Here is a 22,331-nt window from a genome sequence, read left to right on the forward strand (position 1 = left end):
ATTGCAATAAGTCAAAAGAAAAGAAGGGTGACTGATCCCTAAACAAGGATATTTGAGGTCAATTCTTCAATAATTTTTTATTCAATTCTAGAAGACAAAAAGACCCTTGGTGTGCGGGTGCCTCCTTTCTTTACAAAATATAGGTAATTCACCACTTAAGGCTTCAATGGGTGTTTTATGTTCACCACCTTCTGTTTTTCACCAGTTTCCTTTATTTTTGAAATAATTTTTAGTTATATGTTAAAATATATATATGTTAAAAGAAATTTTTAGTTATATGTTAAAATAAATATATGTTAAAAGAAACAGAGCTCATTATCTTTAAGCAGTAGTAAGGTAAATGGAAAAAATGTTTTATAATACATTTTAAAAGGAAGATCCCATAGATAATCCTTTGTCCTGAAGATTCAAATCAGTTTTCTAGTGTTAGGAGATATATCTCATTTAATTTAGTGCTTTCTCAGCTACCCAAAACAAGTTAAACATTGTCTATGGATGCAAAAGAAAAAAAAAAATGTGTGTGTGTGTGTGTGTGTGTGTGTGTGTATACATGCATATATACATATATGTATATATATATGTGTGTGTATATTTATATGTACATATGTACATATATATAGAAGTATATTATTTAAAAATATATTTTGTTAACTTTAATTTGAGCTCTTTAATTTTAATTACTAGAGTCCTGTAGTAAAGTTATTTTACTATAAAAGTTATTTTAGTCAAAATTATGTTATAAAACTTTATACACATATATGTAATATACTGTATATAACATATAGTAAGATCCTAGTGTACAAGTTTAAGGATTCATTCAGAATTGGTTATATGGAAATATAATTAAGTGTGCTTCACTTTATACTGAGCAACTCATTTGCTCGTGCATAAATTATTATATAATAGGATATTTAATTTACTTTTTAGAGCTCTCATCAATGATTGTGGGAAGTACATTTTAAATGCTTATGCAGTAAATGAAATGTGTTTTAGATATAAACCTCAAAATGATGTAAAAAGAATTACATTGATTTAGAAATTCATGCTTTTAATAATTCAGGTTCTCTATCAATTTTGACTTTCTAAATGATCTTTTTATTTTGTGTTTCTCCTCCTCTTCCTCCCTCTTCTCATCCTCCTCCTCTTGCAACATTTCCTCCTATTCCTTCTCTTTTGCTTTATGTTGTAGGATAGCCTATAGAAGAATATGTTACAATTTATTTATTTGGAAATATGCAGAGCATTGCTAATTATCTCTAATAAAGAAAAATATATTGCTCCTGGATGGAAAACAATACACTGATGTTTTTCCAAGTAACACTAATAAACATTTTCTCTGTTCCACTAACTTGAGGTTTGGCTTTTAAAATACTTTTTACCATTAATATGCTGGTAATATATGGACAACTTTGTAAAACTTAAAGAAAATCTCCCCAAATACATTTTTATATGTTGTTTTTCCATTAATAAATACTTGTATTCTCTCATATGGAAGTATTTCTTTTTAAATTTTGCATATATTTCATAGAACAATTGTAATAAACTTGTGCAAATAAAATATCATCCCTGTTGACTATTTTAAATCCCTTATCTTTTTTTTCTTTATTGAAATAGTATTTATGATGACATTTTATGCAAAAAAAGGTTCATGTTTCCTTGAAAGTAGAGGAACTTGCTAAATATTCAGACTAAATATTTTCTTCAAGAACCATCTTTGAAAGATTCTTTTCTCTTTCTCTTTTCCTTCCTTTCTTTTCTTCCTCCCTTTTTTCCTCCCTCCCTCCCTTCCTCCCTCTCTCCCTCTTTTCTTTTTTTTTTTTTTCTATTTGATTGTGGCTACCAGACAGTTGGCTAGATATGGAAGGAAAAAAAGTGGAAAAATAAAATAAAATACTACTACTACTACTATTACTACTACTAATACAGGTTAAAATGCTAGCTGTTAATTTTGTTAGTTTCACTAATTACTAGTAGATTGCTTCAAGCTATAAGTAACCATTAAACTCAAGGAAGACAAAACTGGCAAGGATTTTGCGTAGATCATGTTAAGATCAAAAACAAAAGGGCCATTAGTTCACTGCTGATGACAAGATATCTCAGTACAACTATTAGGTATGCTAAAGCTTTTACAAATTCTTGAAAGTAGGTCATTGCTACTTTGTGATGAAATACCTTATTAAAGAGCCCATAACATCTGTTTTATTTTTAGTTTCAACTCAACGTTGTTGGATCTTGTGATCACTATTTTTTCCTAAATGTTTGCGATATGTCATACAGTTATGGTTAAATGTACATAGTTCCATCTTTGATATTTATTCAAATTCCATCTTATATATATATATATATATATATATATATATATATATATATATATATAAAGAATATCTTCATAAATTTTAAAATACTAACAAGTAACTTTTTATAGTGCTGGTGACAATATTTTGCTCTTTCACAATGGTGGTCTTTTTGCTCTTTCAAATTGGATTTCAAGGTACGTCGTCTGTAAACAGCTTCCTATATTAGAACTTTATTTAAGGAGACAAAACCATGGTCTTGCAGTCTCTCTCTCTCTCTCTCTCTCTCTCTCTCTCTCTCTCTCTCTCTCTCTCCCCCTCTCCCCTGTCTCTCTGTCTAGCTCCATTATCCAGTACTTTTTTTTTTAATATCTCCTACTCTTTAAGTTCATTTCCTTTGTGTTATAGATAGACATGATTCAAACAGCCAAAATGACTATCAAGGAAAGAGAAATATATTCAAAAAATATATATGCAAACATTTGGACAATTGCAACCAATATTTCATGGATTGATATGTAGAGATTTTTCTTTTCTAAAGAAGCCTGCATGGATTATACAGTAGTCTCCCCTTATCGGTGGTATCACTTTCCGTAGTTTGTTATCCTCCATCAAACAAAGTCTGAAAATATTATATGGAAAATTCCAAAATTAAATAATTCATAAGTTGTAAATTGTTCACATTTCTGAGTAGCATAACGAAATCTCATGCATTTGGCTTCATCCCACCTGTAATGTGTATCATCCCTTTTGTCCAGCATCTCCATGCTGTATATGCTACCCAACCGTTAGTAGCAGTCTTGGTTATCAAATCAACTGCCATGGTATCTAACTGATACCATACCATATACATAGTACACATTAGTGTGTGTGTATATATATGTGTGTGTATATATATATATATATCGTGAGGTACTGTCATGTTTTCAGGCATCCACAGGGATCTTGGAATGTATCCCCTGCACATAAGGATATGTTACTGTATAACACTTTTATGAATAAGAATGAAATATGTATGGAATGGAAATGGATTGATTTTATTTACTCCCTTTTGCTTCTAGAAATATACCTTTTACTCTCGAGAAATATAAAACTTTTAGATGTAGTTTGTTTTTTGTTTTTTTGTTCTGTTTTTTTTTTCTATTTCTCACATAATGTATATGGAAGTCCGATGGTGAAGCACCACGACAAACCTGTGCAGATATGCATAAATTCTTTGTGAGCTGACAATATATACATCGGTCAGGGCCCTTATTCAACCCACCATTTAACTCTTCAAGTGGTGAAATTCCATCATTACGTACTTAAGAGAAATACCTTCTCATATGAGTAAACTCCTTAATCTAACGTTCCCTAGCTTACCTGAAGATACGATAAGATTTTGATAAAATAGGTTGCTATTCCTTTGCCTACTTCCAACAAGAATTACGTTTGATAATTACTTGTTACACTCAAAAAGGACCAATTCTGATTGCTCATGATGTTTAAGTAGCATTAATAGGAAAATTAAAAATTTCCAGGGAAATTAAATCTCTTATGTTGGTAAGTGAACTGCCCTTTAAAATAACTTATCTCATAAAATATCAGTTCAATAAAGAAAAGAAAGTACAGAAAAAAATAGTTTAGCTGTGTTAATCAATAATTGTAATATAAAAAGCAAATAAATGCAAAATAAATGTTAGCCTAGCTACTAATAAATTTTTATTCATCATAATATAGCAAGTTATTATAATATATTGTGACCAAAAACTTAGGTGGTTATCTGAATGAGGAAGTTGAGAAGGAGCATGAAGGAGAAATTCAAAGAGGCACAAGGACATTTTGGAGGTGATCAATATTTATTATCTTGATTATGTGATAATATCATGAATATGTATATATGTCAAAAGTTATCAAACTGTACATTTTCTATATGTGCAATATTATGTAAATAACATGGTTAGGCTTAAAAAAGAAAGTAAATAAACAAGTCAAGCAGAAAGAAGAATTATTAAAGATGAATTTAAAAATGTAACAAACCAGACAACCTGAAAGAAAAACATGGTAGAAATAATAAATAATTCCAGTATTGCTTTTTCGTAAAACAAGTAAAGTGCTATAAATGTAATATATCAGATAGCATCGTTAAGGGGAAAAATGCTCAAGGTGACCAATTAATATGCATATGAGATTATAAAAATAAAATACAGTATTTTGCTTTATTTTTGCAAACACATTTGAGAACAGAAAAAGAATGCCTTATATAAAAATATACATTAACAAATCTAATCATATAAAGATGTAACTAGATAATATACCGGAGACAAAACAGATAAAGTTGAGAATTACCTTGATTTCCAAAATTGAAAATCATAACTTAATGTTGAATAAGAAAATTCAGTTTGCAATGCCCTCAATTCTCCCGTTTATGTGCAAATATAACTTGGTTACACTAGAAATATTAGCAAGATTCTTTATTACGTCATAAGACTGATATAAATCACTTATGATATAAGTCACAGACAACTGTATCCAGAAACATTTTTTATAGAGAATTATAATAAGGAACTAGAATTAACAGAAATTAGACAAAATAAAAAAGGCAAAAAGTTGAATAAGTTTCAGTAGGAGATGTGAATTTTAAAAGGAGTAAAGGTACTGTCAGGCAGTATTGATCTTTATCACCACTGGATACTCACACTGGATACTCTTAGTTATAGCAAGTTCAAGAATTGTTCATATACATACTTTTATATATATATATATATTGGATATATATATATACACACATATATATTAATATATATGCAAAACCATATATGTATATGGATTCATATAAATATACATATACAGATAGATGAATTAGTAGATGGACTAATAAGATTGTCATTTCAGAAGTCTACCTAAGAGTACATGGACAAAAGCTAACTGTCCACCATTAAGAAAAAAGTTTAAAAAGTAAAATAGATTGTATATAGTAAAATAAAATAATAAATATATACCTATTAGATATATGAGGAAATTCAGAACTTAGCCACAACTGTATTTATATAGACAACATTTTGAATAAGAAAATGATATATATTACAAATGGTTATAAATTTAAGTGATAAAAACAAAATGCAGAGATTTTATATTTTATAATAGTAGGTTTTAATATACAACCAGGATATCTCTTAAACAATATAGAACATGCGAACTAATGATTAGCCTGGAGTAATGACTTTAAACTGCATGACTTTAGGACTAGAGTAAAAGAGATAATTAGCATTTTAAACATTTTTGAAAATATGCAGTATTTCAAACTTATAGAAGACAATATATGCAATTAAATTATAAAGTAATGTAATGCACCCACAATTAAATAAAACAGAACATTAAAAAATTATTTTGTGTCTTCTGGGTAACCCTCCCAAATTACATCCCCTCCTTCCTACCTAGATGTAGTTATTTGCCTATTTATTTCTATTTAACACATATTTGTCTTGTTTTATAGTTTTAGCACATGTATAAGAACGCCTAAACATTGTAGTGTGCAATATTACATGTTTTTAAAATTAAATGAAAATATACTACATGAATTCATTGACAAATTGGTTTGTACTCTCAATACTATTTGTTTTTACCTTAATTAGTGTAGCTGGTACAGTTTAATTTTGTCCAAAAACGTTTGAATTTTCTTTTAGTTTGTTTTTTATTTTGTTTGTTTTTGCTATTGTAGTGTTGATTATTGCTACTTTAGTTTTTGCTTTGGTCAGACTTGTACTGGTGTTTCAAGGAGCATGTTTAGAAAGCATATTTGAAGTAGATTTGCTGGATCCTAATTTCTAAGCATACTGACATATACCAGTAAATTGAATGGTTTTTCCAATATAATTGTATCTGTTTATGCTCCACCTGCAATTCATGAATTACCATTTGCTAAATAACCTAGTAAAACTTGTAATTGATAATTTTTTAAAATCTTATCAACATAATGACTCTAAAATGGTTATTAAGCGATTTAATTTTCGATATCCTTGATTATTTAGAGGTTGAACAGATTTTCATATGTATTATGGCCACTTATGTTATCTGCTCTGTGAAATATCTAATGATATACTTTGCCTGTCTTATCAATTAAGTTGATTTTTTTTGAGCACTGCTTTAAAGATTAAATATATTATTTCTATCAAAATTTAACTTTAAACTAGAATGGTGCACCTAGAGAACACAAGGCCAAAAAAGAGCCATTTTCAGATAAATAATACCTGAGATAATTTACTAATGACAGAACTTCATTAAAATGACTTTTGAAAGATGTATTTCAGAAGTAAAGCATAAAGTCCTGAGAGCGGGAAAAACAGTGAACCAATAAATTATAAAACACATAGATAAATTCAAATAAGTAATGATGTTATAGAATTCTGGAAAGAATCCCTATATAATACATTCTGGTAGAAAAATTGTAGCTCTAGATATATAGATTTCTACATACATAAATTGAGAAGATATTATTTGAGTTAAAGCATCCTCAGTTTATGGCATTATCTAAGAGGTGTTAAAAAATCATAATGTATCTTATATTTTGATAGTTTAAATATTAAAACTAAAATGTGTAAAGTAATGACTGAGGTATAAAAACGTTCCAAATTTGTAGAGAAAAGAAAAAAGAATTAAAAATTTCCTTCCCTAAGGAAAAATACAGAAAAATCAGAAGAAAAACAAACAAACAAACAAACAAACAAACAAACTGCAGTGCAGTGCAGTGCACTATAAATAGGACAAATAGTTAATGCAAACATATTGTAAATAAATCCAAGTAACTTTTTTATCTTTAGAAAGGTCTTTATTTGAATTTCATGGCTTGAATATTAATCTGTCAGTAACTTATTTTTGACGTGCTCTAAGAAACAAGTCACTGGAACCATTCTGTGGCAAAGTCATTGGATAATCCTAAACATAATAATAATAATCCACCATATCACATTGTTTACGGACAGCTTCACATCCTCAGCAGAGGTATCAGGGACCAAATGAGCATTAAAACTGAATAGCACAGTTACTCCTCAGATTGGCCCCTCAGGTTTTCGGCTGACTGAGCTTTAAATTGCCTGCATTCTATTGATTACTTAATTTTCTCAGTCAATTGATAAATAAAATAAAATACTTTAGTCATCAGAGTTGTTAATCTCCTTTCATGACACTTGCTTTTCTTGAAACACTAGATTAGTTCTTTCATTTTCTGAATTTAAGACTCAGGTCAAGTTAAATGGAATTTATGTCATTACAAATTGTCAGGCATAACTTCTCTTGGGAAATTTGAGGATTTTGGTGTAATAAACATTCTTTATATAAAATCATCACAGAGCAATATGATTTATGTCAGCCTACTGAAATAGCTGTTTTTACCCCCCCATGGAAAATAATTATATCAAATACAATATTTGAAAATTCCTGTTTCATAAATAACAATAATTATTAGAATTTAGCATAGCTGGACCATTTACTTCTAGTGACTAAAACCATATGTATCGACAGCATATTTACATTTAATATAGGTTACTTTATTGTTTTTAAAATACATGTATGTAATTTGTTTCTATTTTTCTGTTTTCCTCCCAGTAATTTAATCTGGAAGAATATACAAATCATTTTATTTTGATAAGTTACTTTAGCTGTCATTCTTTTTTTAATTAAAGTTTATTGTGGTAACAATGGTGAGTAAAGTTACATAGATTTCAAGTGTACAATTCTGTAATACATCATCTGTATATCACATTGTGTGTTCACCACCCAGAGTCTGTTCTCCTTCCATCACCACATATTTGTAGCTGTCATTTTAGAGTAGGTATAAATTATTGTAGTTTTCTTTCATCTATGAATGTGTTTATTACCTGTTCATTCCTGAGGGATATTTTCACTCAATGTACAATTCTGGTTGACAAAGTTTTTGTTATTTTCCCTCAGAACTTGTAAAAATGTCTGCCACTGCCTTCTTATCTCCAGAAGGATTTCTTATGAGAAACCCATTGTCATTTCATGTTTTCCCCCTATAGATATGTTTGTTACTTTCTCACTGCTTTCCAGATATTTTCTTTTTTGTTTAAGTTTTCATAAGTTTGACTATGATATGTTGTTTTTTTTTATTATTATTATTTCTATAGGTTTTTTTCTGGTTAAGGATTCAATGAAATTCTTGGACTGTCAATTTATGAGGGGGAGGGGCGTTGTCAAATTTGGGAAATGTATTCTATTATTTCTCTGAGTGCTTTAAGCCAACCGTATTTCTCTTTTCTTTTTCAAGTCTGATGATATAATATTAAATATCTTTATTGTATTCCCACTGTTCTCTATTCTAAAATTCTATTTTCTCTTTGTTTATCTCTTTGTTCTCTATTTTTTAAATTCTCTTTTCTCTTTGTTTTTCAAGTTGAATAATTTCCATTTTTCTATTTCACTGATTCCTCTATCCTTCCATTCTCTTGTGCTCATCAGCTGAGTTTTTTGTGTTTTTTTTTTAATGTCGGTTCCTGTATTTTTCAGTTTTAAAATCTACATTGATTTCTTCTGTATATTTTCTATTTCTTTGCTGAAAGTCTATTTTTTTTTCATTTACGTTGAGCCAGATCTTGAAGCAGGTATATGACGACTGCTGTAAAATATGCATCAGATAATTCTAACATTTCTGTGATCATTCTTTTGGCACCTCTTGTCTTTTTCATTCCGTTTGAGAATTTCCTGGTTTTTGGTAGGTTGAGTGATTTTAAATTGAAACCTGGACATTTTGGGTGTTACATAGTCAGACTCTGAAAGTTAAATTTTTTATTTTAAGTTGCTTTCTTCTGACATGGTTCCAGTGGGTTCAGGATTCTTATTGCATCCTTGCAAGGGTGGAAATTTAGATTCCCTACTCAGCCATTGCTGTCATGGATGGAGGTGGTGCTATAGTTTTATTTTGCCATGCTTCTGTTTTTTGTTTGTTTGTTTTTATTTTGTTTATGTATTTATTTATTCATTCATTTATTTATTTATTTGGCTGTAGAGGACAGGCTTTTGCTGGGGCTTTTTGCTGTCTGCTCCTATTAGCATTATCAGATTGCTGGATCTTCCAGCACCCATCCTAGGACGTAGCAGGCAAAAAGAAAACCCTGGAACATACTACCATGTTGTTTTCAGGTCTCATGAGCCTAGCTGGCCCATCCTTTTTCTCCAATTTTCAGAATATATGGTCATGGAAGGAGAACTGACTCTGGGTGGTGAACACACAATGTGATATATAGATCATGTATTGCAGAATTGTACACCTAAAACCTATGTAACTTTACTAACCATTGTCACCCCAATAAACTTGAAGTAAAAAATAAAAATAAATAAAAAATAAACCCCCCCAGAAATCTCTTACGTTGGTTTTATATAGAACGTGCAGTTTGTTTTTATACTTAGGGGAGAAATTTTTAAAAGTACAAGTACTCCATTTTCCTGGAAGTGGAAATTTCTTTGTTTCTGTTTTCCTAACTTATTTTTCTTTGGTGCAATTTTCTCTTTTTTCATTAGGTTCAAGAAAATGTGCAATCAATTTCTGAAGAATTTTTATGGTGACTGATTTTCCTTATCGAAAATACTCATATTCTTCTAGGTATCAGTATCAGTATTTTGACTTTCTTATTCAAACTGAGGTTTTCTTGGCTCTTCTGTGACAAGTGATTTTCACTTGCACCTAGGATATTCTTTTGTTATTATGTTGGGAGAACCTCCATCCAATATGAACCATCTACTTTAGCAGGCAGTTGCCTTCCTTAGGTTCTGGCCAGTTTTGTGGGCCATAGTTCTAATGACTGCTTAGCTTTCTTCCCCGTGCAGTGGTATTCTGCTCTGCTTTACATGCCTGGTGATCCAGAGACTCTTGTTTAATCTCTGCTCGTGCCATCTGCAGAGATGGAAGGACCTTCCATTAATGTCCTGTGGCCTCCGGACAATGCTTGGAGGGAGGTGGGCAAAGCCACTGGGCCTTTGTGTCCTGCTGCTAGTGTGTAGAGGGCAGGGAGATGCAGAGCTTCCTGATGCTGCCACTGCAGATCGACGGGGCTGCCTGCTGGGGCCCCAGCTGTTCAGTCCGGTCTGGGATAGCCCACTTGGACTTCGTTGCTACAGCTGCTGGAGGGTGACTTACCTGTTGGGTCTGGGTTATTACGCTTGGCCTGGGACAGTTAGGGTTCACTGTGTCTGCTGCTGGCAGGCCAGATTGTCCAGTGACACCCTGACTTTTGAGCAGGGCTGGAATAGATTCAGTCTTTGTTGCTACCACTGCTACTAGTGGATCAGACTGTCAACAGCAGCCAGGTGAGTCAAAGCTGGGGCTTTTCACTCAGTCTCTGTTGGAGTTCTGCTTTCCAAGTCCTTTAACTAGTAAGGACAGGCTATTCTTATTTGTTTGCTTGTTTTATTGTTGTTGTTTTGGTATGCCTGTCGGTGGTTTCATGCTATTATTGTCCTCTCCAATACCCAGTTCAGAGATATATCGAAGATAAAAGAAATCTCAAGAAACTCACCTGAAAGTCATTCCTCATGTCCTGGGTTCCAATCCAGTCTACCAGCTTTCGGAGTCCTTTGATAATTGTCAGTTGAATGTTTTCCAAGGTATTTAGTTGTGTTAAAGTATTTGCAGGTGAGGGAGGGAATAAGTCTTTAAGTATCTTGTTCAGCACCTAAAGTACATTAACTCATATTACAATATATCTTTGTTAGTAATGTAACTTTCATTCTTGTAAAACATTTGCTTTGATCTTATAGCAGTAACATTTTCTCCCAAACCTGCTATTTACCCCAAATAAGTTAGGTATATCTTATTTTTTTTTCTTTCTTTGTTTCACATAGGTTTAACTCTTAGTATTTGAAGTTGATTGTTTCATATAGGTCATAAAGGAACTATGAAGAGTGTTAGTTCATTACCTTCATTTATTTAATTTTGCATGTTTCCCTGAGTGTTTGAAACTCCTGACTTGAGGGCAGCTCCCTTGAGTTGGAATTTTGTCCTGTGTTGTGATGAGGGCCTTCTCAGCTTTCTCCATTTTCAATTCCAAATTTTGGAGATAAGATAGTCCCTTTGGTAGGAAAACAGTGTGAAGAAAAATTATAATTTAATATATTACAATATGCTTTTTTCTACACAACTTTCTCTTTTCCATTTTATTGATGACTATCTCAATATTTAAACTTCACTGTTTAGAAAATGGAATCAGAAAAATTAAAAAAAAAAAGATTCTGATTAACCAGGAGTTAATATTTGTCCCAGTATTTCCTCCTCATCTCCTGTAGCAGCCTCTATTTCATGATAAATCTGCTGTCCATCAAGTCCTTCATTATTATTGTTTTCTTTTTTCCTTTAAACTGGCCTATTGAAATGAGGCCTTTTGGAATTGCTTTCACTTAGTCTTGGCAAAACTACTTTTGTCACAAACTAAGAAGCATTTTTTTAAGCCCCTAGTATTATTATTTTTTGGGGAGGGCACATATAAATTATTCCCTGTTATTTTAGATGTTTATAATATTTATTTAAACCTTCTCCCCCTGCTGTACATACACATTTTCATTTAATACATGCTTTGCTGTTCCTCGTCTTAGGTCATCAAGAAGATGGTCATTTTATGAACATGTGTAATAGTGCACTTTTGCATTCGATGTTGACTTTGCAACAAGTAATTATTGAGCAACTTTGTGTTGATCTCTAATTTATGGTATTAGAGGGATACAAAATAAAATGGTTGTTTGAGAAAGACATACAATAACTAAGAATTAAAAATTCCTAATATAATTATACTCACTCCTAAGTACTTTTTAGGCTAGGATGATAGATGATAATGGAGAAATATGCCTGTTTTAATATAGGCTTGGAAATACCTCTCTGGGGAGCTGATGTCTGAGTAGAAATTATAGAATAAGCCACGTGAAGACCTTGGTGGAAGGATCCCAAGTAGTGGATATATTATGTGCAGCATCTGTGTGTTAGGAAAGAACATGGTAGGTGCTGGGATCCACAGGCGGATTAGTGGGGAAGAAGCCAGTGGAGCAGTCAAGGGAAACAATTTTAAAGATGGCCAAAGGAGCACATGCAGCCCCATAGACCATAATAAGGATATGAGATTTATTTTACCAGAATTCCTACTATGCTCATTTTGTGTATTTTTATTTGTACTTTATGTATTATATAGGTAACATTAAGATATTTCCTGAAAGAAGGCCAAATTTTAAAAATGATTAATGCATTAACTAAGTCACATTCTAAAATAGATATGAACCATTATTTACTGTATTATGTTTGCCTACACATAGTGTTTTTTCCTCACCAGATTGAGATTTCCACAAACACAGTTGTGTCATATTTCAGATACTAGTACACTGCTGATATATGTGATCATTGAGCTGTGAAATTAAGTTGTTTTAAAAACCATTAAAATATTAGCAAAATATTAATTTCATTTTTTTGGTATTGGTCAGATGCTGTGATAAATGAAACAGATAAAAGATATGATATAATCTGCACAAAAATCTGTCCGATGTGTTAGACATAGTATCCCTATTGTTCAAATGCAAAATGAAATATTAAGAAATAATTTTTTAAATGTACCTGTGAACTGGCCAAAAAAAAAAAAAAGTAAAGAATACCAAGGCCAAAATCTAAATGAAAGCTGTAACTTAGAGATATAAAATAAGCTGTGAAGATGACATTCGCCTTGAAGGCATTTGTCAAATTTAGTGACTCATGAGTAGTTTTTCACAGTTTCTCTGGGGCTAGTAGACAAAGTCCAGAATCTAGTCACAGGCACAGTGGGAAAACTAACAGGAAACCTGAAACTCTGGGACTCCCTTGCTTCCTCAGTAAGTTTGAAGGAACTTCTTAGGCAAATCTGTAGTCTGCAGTCCCCTAGCTATCAATAGATCACTAGAATTCTATCTTTGGCACCGGTGGTGAAATTTTAGAAAGAAATGGAAAAAAAAATATATCTCTCATAAGAAATCTTCAACAGAAACTACTTATAACCTGTGTTTTTACACCAAATTCATATAATTTATGTGGAAAAAACAAACAAACAAAAAACAACAGCCCACGTATGATTTTCTTTTATTTTTTTCTTTTTTCTAATCTATAAATTAAATTTATTAGGGTTACAATGTTTTCAAGTGTACATTTCTATAATATATTGCATCTATATATTGTGTTGTGTGTTCACCACCCAGAGTCAGTTCCCCTTCCATCACCCTATATTTGATCCCCTTTTCCCTTTCCTATGGTAAGTTCTTGACAGAAGCAAATACAAATTGTTTGGGGAAGACATCTCCTTAAATCAATCCTCAGAAAAATAAAATAAAATAATGAGACATAGACATACAAACTAACCTAAATAATTTGTGGATAAATAGAAATTCAATTCATAAGAAAAATTATAACTAAAAGCATAGTCTTTTTGTTTTGTTTTGCTTTATGTAAAGTGTACCACGTAATGATTTAATATACATCTACACTTGGAAATGTTTACCACAATGGGGATAATTAATTGTGGTAATCGCCTAGGTGTATTGTGTGTGTGTGTGTGTGTGTTTATGTTGAGAACACTTCTGGTCTACTTATTTAGCAAATTTCAAGTATAATATACAATATTATTAACTGTAGTCATCATGCTGTATAGTAGATCTGTGGAATGTATTTCTTAAAAGAGAAAGAACTTTTGTCATTTGCAACTGTTGATGAAATCGGAGGACATTTTGTCAAGTGAAATGAGCCATACATATAAGGACAAAAATTGCATGATTTTACTTATATAAGGAATTTATTTAAAAGATTACCTTAGAGAAACAGAGTAAAATGGTCGTTGCCAGAGGTTAGGAGATGAGGGAAATGGGCAGATATTGGTTGAAGTATACAAGCTTTCAGTTATAAGTTGAATAAGTTCTAGAAATCTAATGTATAAATGGTAACTATAGTAATAACAATGTACTGTATACTTGAGAAAAAAATAAAAGCATAGTCTTATTTTACACATAAAGTCATAGACAAATCCATCATCAAAAGGAGGTACTTGTTATATCTTTCAGTAATTGAGTCAATCTAATAAAGAAACAACAGAGGTGTATAGCAAATTTAAAGAATGGAATTGAAAATTTTGATTTCTTAGTATATGTAAAACTCTAAAACAAACAATTACAGAAGAACATGTAAAAATTATCTGAGCAAGTAACGTTTAGGATTTATATGTTATAGAAGCTCTTTCCTTATCATAAAGCAATTAAGGAATATGTTAAAAAATGTAATAAGAAATGTGTGCACAGTATTTATCCCTTCTCATAACCCACAAGTCAAATAGAAAATCATGATGAAAATTAGAAAATGTTTAAAACTGAACAACCATGAAAATATTACATATTGCAACTTATGAAAACCAGCAAAATAATCTAATATCTGTGGTCTTAAATTTTTTGTATTAACAAAATAAAAATAAAGGCTAACAATTAGCACAACATTCACTTCAAGAATCAGTGACTGAAACAGTAAACTACATTTCATTGGCAGTAGAATTCAGTTATGTGGAATTTGTTTCTGGATAGATGTTCCTGGGTGTAGAAGGCCTCCTTCCAGGTAGTGGCTGCAGAATTTCCTTGGTCCATTTGTCACCTGCATCCAGCCAATGGAGGAAAAAAGAAAACACAGGGAAAAAAGAGCCCTTTCTTCAAGACCCTGGCCTGAAGAAGACATGAAAACATTTCTTTCACGTGTTTCTGACAAGAAATATTTACATGTTCCTGCCTGGCCAGCTGCTTACAAGTCTTAACTTTGTAGTTCGGTATTTGATTACCAGCTGTGCCACATTCTAGGAACGCAAGGTTTGTTTCTTAAGACAAAATCAATTAAGAAAAAAGCTCTGGGTTGCTCTAGCAATAACTTGGAAGCTTAGCGAGAATAGACCTTGATTGACCCAGACTCGTGATAAGTGACAGGTGCTTATCCAGAGATGCCACTGTGCTGAGATTGAATAGGAGTGTCTGCTCCACCAAGACAGCAAACTGCAGGAGATTGATACTTGATCAATAAAGGACTGGAATGGGAAAAAAGTTGAGCAATATATTGTTGAAATATACAAATTTACTAACATTTACAATGTTCTTGAAGAAGAAGAAAAACAGGACATTTACACTACTGGATATTGGGATTTACTGTAAATTTATGGTTGTTAAAGTTAATTATATCTAATATTTTGGCTCCAAAGAGACAAAGGGAAGGATGGAATAAAACAGAATCCAAACAAACCTATGCATGTGAAGATGTTGGATGTATAAGAGAGGTGGACAGCAAAGCAAACAGAAGAATAAAATTTTCAGTGAAAGTTGCTGTATCAGTTGGCTATCCATATGGGTGGGAACAAACAAACGTACAAAAACAGCATTGACCCCTACTTCACACCGTATGCAAAATATTAATTTTAGCAAGAATGAGAACAAAGAAAAGTGAAACAAGCCACCTTTTTGGAAATGGTTTTGGATATTATCTTCATGACCTTACAGTAGAGAAAAATTACTTAATAACAAAATATAATAGACCAACTACTAAAAAATGATAAGTTAGATTCCCTTAAAAATCATGAACAGTTGTCTTCATAGGAAAACTTAAGAGAATACAAATTATAGACACAGAACCACAGGGAGATAATTTGTGTAATAATAAAGGTTCATCAACAGGTGGACTGTGGAATGGATACATCAGTTTGTTACAGTCAGAAACTGAATACAGCAACAAAAATGAATGAATTGCTGATACTTATAGATGACTCTTATAAGCATAATATTAACAGAAAAAAAGTTAAACATAAATGAATGTAGAGCGTAGGAGTTTAGGCATTTACAGTTCAGAAACAGGCAAAACCACTCACTCACATGAAGATCCAGTGTATTGTATGCCTCTGAATAGAAAGTAAAGGATAATGATTGACATGGGCATCCGTGCACTTTGAGGGTGTTTATGACATTCATGTTTCTTGACCTGGATGGTGTTTCTGTAGGTGCTAACTTTTTATGCTACACCTTTATGTTATATGTACAGAGGGTGCCAAGAAGGTGCCAAAAAAATGTACACACATTTTAAGAAAGGAAAACTGTATTAGAATTGTAATACTCAACATATACAAAAAACAAAAGACGAATACAAGGCACGTTTGACTTCTGCTGTTATAAAAAGGGCTCAAAGTGGTTACCATCAGCATCCAGACACTTCTGACTAGGGCAAACTACTGCTAGAGCAATGTTGACCAAAGTGTCCACTTTTATACATTTATTGGTACACACACACACACATACACACACACACACACACACACACACACACTGGGGATACCAAAAAATTTATATGTGTATATATATAATCTTAATATATATATAAGCTATATATAGAGAGATATAATCTTACTTAATAAAAGTATGATTGACTTGGTTTATGAAATTGAAAATTAGAGAGGGAAAGACTGTAGGCAGCTTTTTATTACTAAATCAATAGTGTTAAGAAGGGAACATTTCTTTTCCCTTTTAATCTCCACATATTAATTACTGCTATGCTATATTGTAAGAATTCTTGATTCCAATATTTCTGTTAACAGCTCAAGGGTTATACTGCACCCTTCATAGTTTAGATATCGAGAATATCTTTCTTCTAGCAAACACAAAACAAATACTGAGTTTCAAAGTAGTTAATTCATTTCCAATGCCTACCACTGAACCAAAAGATGTGACAAAAGAGGAACATGAAATGATTGGCTTCACCCAGCTCTAGGCCTTCTTATGTGACCAGCTTTATCGCAATCTTTTAATGCCCTGATAGGAATAGAGAGCTCTGGGAAGGAGTGATGGGAAAGACAGTTACTAGAACTCAATTAACAAATGTCCCATTCAGAAATTATAAGAAATAAAACACATTGGCTGTAGAATACACTAATTGCAGTCTGATAGCCAGAGTAGGCCTTATAACACTTATTTTAATATACTGAATATTATGATCTCACCTACTATAAAAAATGAGATGGTAAGTACAAAATGAAAATGGAGTATACTGATACTTGCTAGACATGATTCCATTCTGCTCGCATAATGACTATTAGAAAACATATCAGTTTATTTCTTTTTTTAAATTAAAATTTATTGGGGTGACAATGATTAGTAAAATTACATAGATTTTGCATGTACAATTCTGTAATACATCATATATATACACACATACATATATATACATGTATACATATGTATATATGTATATGTATATATATATGTATATGTATATGTATATATATGTATATACATATGTATGTATATGTATACATATGTATACATATATACATATATATGTATGTGTGTGTATGTATGTATGTGTGTATATATATATATATATATATACATATATATATATATGTAACATTGTGTGTTCACCACCCAGAGTCAGTTCTCCTGCCATCACCATATATTTAACTCCCTTTGCCCTCACCTACCACCCTTCTCCTCTCCTATCCTCTGGTAACCACTAAACTATATATCTATGAGTTTTTGTTTCTTCATTTGTTTGTGTTGTTTCTTTGTTGTTCTCAGTTTTATATACCACGTATCAGTGAAATCATATGGTTCTCGACTTTTTCTGTCTGAATTATTTCGCTTAGCATGAAACTCAAGATCCATCCATGTTATCGCAAACGGCAATATTTCGTCTTTTCTTATGGCAGAGTAGTATTTCATTGTGCATATATACCACATCGTCTTTAGCCAATCATCTATCAAAGGACACTTTGGTTGTTTCCATGTCCTGGCCACTGCAAATAAAGCTGCAATAAAATATATATCAGTATTTATCCATGCACAATGCCATTAAATGGAAACTACTGCTATGGAAAAATTAAATGTGAGGTTAACAAAGTTAATTCACATTAGGAGCTTGTAAACTATACCAAATTAATCTAAAAGTCAACATTTGGTAGAAAACGTAACCACATTAATGGCATTAATGAACTGTGTGTAACTAAGTGCTCCTTTCACACCAGAAAGTGCTTCTAATTTATTGATGTCTTCAGAAATTAACCAGGAGTCACATTAACCAGGAGTGAATATGAAAAAAAAAAAAAAAAAGCTGGTGGAGCTATTAGATTTCAGATTCCAGCCATGTTAAGTCATCGTTATTAGTTCCTACTTTATGGAAATAATTGCCACACATACTAAGATCAAAAGGAAAAAGAGCTTTTAAGGAAATGCACGAATTGCATATTTGATTACATTTCTGAATTTAAAAGATTTTTTAAGTAGTAATTGAGAATAGAGTCAATCTACAATTTACATGTAATTGCGGGTCCTATGTATTTCTTAGAACAACTCGTCTTGAGCCAGACTGTTTTCTTTTTCCTTACTTTTGATCTTAAAAGAAATTAACTTGGTACAGCTGTAGCTATTAAGAACATTAATAATCAATTATATAATCAGTCAGCATATTGAGAATAAACTTACTTTTTGAACAGGTTGGACATCTTTGACTAATTTTCTAACAGTTTTTTGGAACAAAACTTTAGGTGTGAGAAAGGTGAAGAAAGCAAACTCATTAGAATTAAATTGTGCTGTAAAATGTGATTAAAAAAGGAAAAGTGTGAACTTATTTCTCATTAATTCAGATAGCTGTGGAGAGTTAATCTGTTGTCTTAGCATTTAATACATTTACCAGGTATATTGCTTTTTACTTTCTATTTCAGATATCATTTGTCCCTATGTTATGGACCTAATATAATTGCTCGTATCTACCAACATTGCAATACTATTGTTCTCTTAAATGTCATTTTGATTGCAGTATTACTTCTATTTACTTACTTACACAGCTGTTGATAAATGGCTTTATTAATTATGTCAAAGAAAATAAAAAATATTCTTATGAAATTATATTTGTAGTAATGTAAGCAAAATCATTTGGACCAACCATCCAACTAAAAATTATTATAGTGGATTAAACAATTGAAGAACTGATAGGATAATAAGAAATTATAGGTATAGACTCTGAGAAGGCAAAATTCCAAATAAATAAATTAAGTCCCAAAGGTTAATGTTAATCATACATACACACACACACACACACACACACACACACACACCGGAGAGAGAGAACAGAGCAATTAAACAAAAGGCAAACAATTATTTAGTCTTGGTGAAAAAGTCTAAATGAGTTTCTAAAACTATTCTCACAATTTTTATAAAATATTAAATAAAAATAAATTTTGAAGGTTACATTTCCAACCAAACTAAATAAAACAAAAATACTACTTTAACCTGGCCTCTGTGTTGAAAATTCTGTTGCTTTCAATATACTCTAAAAACGATGATGCTTTCAGGTAATGTTTAAGCTAATTAAATAGCAAAAAAAATTAGATAGTGATTTTTTAGAATATGTAGAAAAGTTTAAAAACAATATATTAATGCCTAGAAAATATATGAAAAATATTATACACACACACACACACACACACATACACACACATATTATTTTAAATTTCCAGATGCAACAATAATGTGTAATCCACTGGGAGAGACAGGCATATAAATACATATTCTAAGGCCCTTTATCCGACAGAGGAGCAGGATCAAACTCTACATGAAGGCAGCACAGAAACATTTCTCACAGTATATCTTACTGGATCACAATGCCAAAATATGCCTGTAGTCTGTAAAGATCACCTTCATATTTTTTCCTTCCCTACGCAGTACAATTTCATTTTGTCCCCATTCCTTCCATGGGCCAACCCTATACCTTATATTTATTTGTCTCCTGTAATGCCATCAAGAATATGAGAGCGAATCTACTTCCTGTCACATCTCAACTATAAACTATTAGAGATTCTAGTTTTAGGAGAACAGCCTCCTGTGATTTCAAAGGGGTTCGTGCCTCTCCTGGAAGAATTTCCTCTTTAATATCCAGCCTTCGCCACCTCACCCCATGCTTGATACTCCACTTTAGGACATGATGTGAAAAACCTGCCTGGCTGGACCTCTCTGAGTTTGACAGTTTCAGAGCCACAAGTGAAATCAGAGAATCAGCCACACTATCAATGATAAGCGACAGCACTTTATGGTATAAGAATTACCAGTATAGGTTCTCGCACCAGTTCTAGGAGAAAGAAAGGAAAAGTGATCCACTTACTCCCCCTGGCCTGTACCCTCCTGGTAAATTATTAATCAGAGGTTATCCCCGCCTCCTAATCTTTTTTTTTTTTTTAATTTATTGGGGTGAGAATTATTAGTAAAGTTACTTATGAGGTATATAAAACTGAAAACAACAAAGGAACAAGATAAACAATTGAAGAAACAAAAACTCATAGACACAGACAATAGTTTAGTGGTTACCAGAGGGCAAGGGGGGAGGGGTGGTAGACGAAGGTAAAAGGGATCAAATATATGGTGATGGAAGGAGGACGTCTTAATCTTTAAACAGTCTGAATGCAGCTGCCCTGGGCATGGTTGAGTAGAAATCAGAAGAGTGACAAATACCGAATAAGATGAAAGCAGCCCCACCATACTTAGTAGCTGCACTACTATTGCCTGTGTATGTGTGAAGTGGGTGGGGTGGGGTGTTTGGGCAGAAGAGAAAGGGAGTTGAAATAGTAAGGGGATAAGTAATTCATTCTTGAGTAAGTTCATCTTCCCCCTAACCTTTCTTTGTTTTGCCAAGGTCTTGGACTACAGCCAGTCAAATAGAAATGTGTGTGCACATGTGCATGTATGTGTGGTTTGTGTTAAACCTCAGTTTGTAGTAAACGTGACACATGCTATCAGCATCCCCCCTTACAATACTCCATTCCTATGCTTTCTTTTTCTCCTTCATTCCTTACGTTAAGTTAGACTTCCCAGCATCATAGGAACTCATAAAGTGTTTCCGGTGTTAGGGCTAAAATGCATGTATCCTTATAAATTGTGAAGTCCCGTTTTCGTTGTTGTTGTTGGAATTCAGTTCTTTATATAAAGTCCCTTGAAAAAACAGAACAGAATTAAAACAAACCAAAAAGAAGGAGCAAGGCAATTTAAAAAAAGGAAAAAAAGGTAAGAAAACAATGGCAGAGGGTTACTCTTTCTCCTCAGTTTTCTCCTTGGTCTCATCTTCAGACGCCTTGCTCTCCTCCTTTACTGAAAGAGCTTCTCGCTTTTCAGCCACTTTCTCAGCATTATCACTGTTGTCCAATCCGCCAAATGGACCCCCACTCATGCCTGGGACCCCAGGCAGTCTGATCAGCGGTCACTGACTATGGCAGCCATCATCAGGCCCCAGTAGGCAGGTGACCATGAGGACCTCTTGAAGCCCATTCAGCCTCTGTAGGGCTGTAGTCAGAAACTGGGACTTGACCAGCTGCTCAAGTGCCCAAGGCTAGGCCACTGAACGTGCACTTGGGGCCTGGATGGCCATCTCACTCCCCAGAAAGTACCTCGTGTCTCCCGGCAGCTGAGCGACCCTTGACAGATCAAAGTAGTCAGCACCCGGAATGCTCTGTGGAAGACGGAAAAAGCGCCCACTTGGGACTATAGCCAGGTACAGAGTGAGTCTACAAAAGTCCTGTTTTCTAAACCAAAGTTTTTTTTTTTTTTAATGACATGACTATGTGTGTATATATATATGTGTGTGTATATATATATATATATATATACACACACATATATATACGTGTGTGTGTATATATGTATATATACACATATATGTATATATATGTGTGTATATATGTGTGTGTATATATATGTGTATATATGTATATATATATGTAAGTAAAAAAGAAGTCGACCTTTTAAATCTATTCTTCTATTCCTCAATTCATTCAAAATGATTTTCTAAGTAGTTATTAGAGTTCCAATAACTGATTTCTGTAAATACTAATTTTTCAAGGAGTAAAGCAAAAAAAGTTAATATTCTAATAGATTCTAAGTCTCTTATACTCACACTTCTGCTGCTACCATTTGCTTGAAAGTCATAGATGACTTTGTGATTCTTTTTTTATATTAAGTGACCTTTTCTTTGTCCTTATAGTTTAAAACATG

The 22,331-nt window shown here is 32.4% G+C and overlaps 1 non-coding gene across 1 annotated transcript; it reads right to left on the reverse strand.

Annotated features, from left to right (window-relative positions):
* Positions 1-21,726: 21,726 nt before the first annotated feature.
* LOC117021869 (small nucleolar RNA SNORA77) lies at positions 21,727-21,848 on the reverse strand. The gene has a single exon (XR_004422954.1). It is a non-coding gene; the product is annotated as a small nucleolar RNA SNORA77 (small nucleolar RNA).
* Between the last annotated feature and the right edge of the window lie 483 nt (positions 21,849-22,331).

The sequence above is a fragment of the Rhinolophus ferrumequinum genome, chromosome 4, assembly GCF_004115265.2.
Source record: "Rhinolophus ferrumequinum isolate MPI-CBG mRhiFer1 chromosome 4, mRhiFer1_v1.p, whole genome shotgun sequence".
Classification (NCBI taxonomy): domain Eukaryota; kingdom Metazoa; phylum Chordata; class Mammalia; order Chiroptera; family Rhinolophidae; genus Rhinolophus; species Rhinolophus ferrumequinum.